The following is a 2,549-nucleotide window of genomic DNA, read 5'->3' as shown; positions in this document are numbered from 1 at the left end:
GAAAATTAGCCATCGCATTGCTAGGGAAGCTTCCACGTCATCCACCTGTTTTCAGCCACGTGCCTCACTCCTGACGGCCCCGGATGCAGAGTTAGCACTTTCATCTTTCAGACAGTGAGAGTCCAGAGTGCTTGTGGGGGAGTCCCTCGTGTGGGGAGACTTCCACACTCTCAACCAAACCCCCTGCTTTAGTTCATTCTTCACCCCACGCTCCTGAGCCGTGCTTGGGTTCCGGAAAGCCCACCCTAAGTGGTTCTCTCAGAGCGTCTGTGAAAAATAAATGTGTCTGGTCTTAGTTTTTCTGAAACGAGTTTCGTTCATCCGTGTGGCGGAGAGTAGTTTAGCTGGGTATAAAACTCCAGCCTGACAGGATTTTTTCTTCAGCACCTTGGAGATGCCACTTCCAAGTCTTTGGGCATCTACTATTCTTTTTTTTTTTTTTTTTACGCCCACAGCACCCGGTCTTCCTAGGTGGTCTCCCACCCAAGTACTAACTGGGCCCGACCCTGCTTAGCTTCCGAGATCAGACGAGATCGGGCGTGTTCTGGGCGGCATGGCCGTACACGGCACCTACGGTTCTTGATGACAGGCTGTTGGCAGCTTAACTGTTTCTTCTTTGTAGGAAATCTTCCTCTCTAGCAGTTTTTGAGACTTTTTGTTTGTTTGTTGAGTTTTTTTATCCTGTCTGGCCCCCGATGGGCCATCTATCTGAGTATTCGTGTCTTTGATTCTGAAAAGTTCTGAGCCATTACTCAGAATTTACCATTGAGTCACGGTGCCTAACTAACTGCCATGCCTGTGTTTTCTGCTATGGGAGTTTCCAGCAGGCATGAGCTGAATCTTCTCCATCTGGCTCCCACGTCTTTTAACTTCACTTTCAAATTTCCTTCCTTCTTGGTCAGTTCCTCACTGTTGACTTTCAATTCACTAGTTATTTATGCTTCTGTGTAGCCTTTATTTTACCCTTCGAGGTTTTGAAACAATTTTATGGCCACAGTTTTTGTTTCTGGTGTTTTTAATTTTTTCCCCTATGTTCTTTTAATCTTGATTGAGACTCTTCTTGCCTTGTCTAACCTCTGAGGATTTCAAGCACACGCAATGCTATAACATCTCTTTTGATTGCTATACGAGTTCCTTTCTCCCGTTTGTCGGGCTGATTGTCTGAGCATAATGGCATTGGTCTTCCAGTGTGTTTGTGAGTTCATCTCGAGTAGGTGATTTCTGTTTTCTTTTGCACCCCCTCCCACCCACCTTTCTCATCCCCTGTGTGGCGACTTTTGCAGCTGCCTCCAATGGGCTCACAACTCGCAGTCAGGTCTGACGTCATCAGACTGGGGTTTCTTCCTGGGGGGCCGCAGCGCCATGGCCGATGAGGCTGTGTTTCTGGTTGCAGGTAGCAGCTTCATTTTAGTCTCTATTTATTGGCAGAGAAGCCCTACATGAGCCCAGCCCTGCGAGCTCCCTGGTCCGCGCAGCGAGCCTGGCTCAGCTTCTGTCTGAGAACACAGCCTTCAATGCCCCGTACCCTGGCCAGGGTACAGGTGCCCCCGGCTGCTTTTGCCTTCCTCGTGTCCTGAGTCTGTAGCTTCAATTTCTGATTCCCGTTGCGAGTTTCTATTCTCTTTCAGGATCCCCCAAAATGTCTAGCTTGCTTTTGAGCTCAGCAATACACTTTCAAACATAAAGCATCCACCGTGGACAGAAGTTGGGGTGGGAGTGACTCCAGCATGAACCTACCAGGCAGTTAGATGTGTGCTGTGACCCTTCGCTCTGCTCAAGGCCCTGGTCTTCTTCGCCCAGCACTGATGTCCTCTGTCCATCCCTAACATCTCGGCTTTAGCATGGGCCTCTGGCGTCTCCCGTTCGAATTAGCATTGTTCCCTTGTCTGCTCCAGGCTGGGCCCTGACGGCCTTCGTGTCGTGAGGATGCCACGCCCTTGCTCAAAACGTGGAGAGGCTCTCGGCCATCCTCGGGACAAACCCCTGGCCCTTAGCAGGACTCTGCGTCTCCTGTCCCGCCCCGCGCCCCACTCCTCGTGCCCGGTGCTTCCTCGGTCTGGGCTCTTCTCTCTTTTTCTCTCCTTGTCTTTGTGTCTGAGTTTAGGGGGTCAGATTCAGCACCCCCCCCACAGTGTCTCTGCGGTCAGTGTACCACCCCTAGCAGTGCTGCAGGCGGGAGCTGCTGATGCGTCTCACTCCCCCGAGAGCTTGGAGAGATGGGTTTACCCTCCTGTCTCCAGGGTTTGGCACAGGACGGTGCTCAGTAACGTTTATTCATTTAATGGGAGGAGGGCTTGGCCAGCCCTACCCTGACGGGTGGGTCATCAGCCCCATTCGCAGTGAATCTGCTTCTGGCAGAGGCGGGGGTGGGAGCGGCCATGATCGGTCTTCACTCGACCTTGGCACCTAGGATCGACCAGACCAAGGGTGAAAACAGACCAGAAAAGCTCTGTTGGTGAGAAGGCAGAAGCCGAGTCCTGAGTGGTCGTCACAGAAGAAAGTGAAAGTCGGTACTCGCCCAGAGAAAGCCGAATCCTGCGTGCAAGTTC

The 2,549-nt window shown here is 51.7% G+C and overlaps 1 pseudogene; it reads right to left on the bottom strand.

Annotated features, from left to right (window-relative positions):
- Positions 1-446: 446 nt before the first annotated feature.
- Positions 447-565, bottom strand: LOC111731522 (annotated as a pseudogene).
- Positions 566-2,549: the final 1,984 nt, after the last annotated feature.

This window comes from Pteropus vampyrus, unplaced genomic scaffold (genome assembly GCF_000151845.1).
Source record: "Pteropus vampyrus isolate Shadow unplaced genomic scaffold, Pvam_2.0 Scaffold380, whole genome shotgun sequence".
Taxonomy (NCBI): Eukaryota; Metazoa; Chordata; class Mammalia; order Chiroptera; family Pteropodidae; genus Pteropus; species Pteropus vampyrus.
Note: the sequence above shows the minus strand (reverse complement) of the source record. Positions and strands in the feature narration are given on the sequence as shown.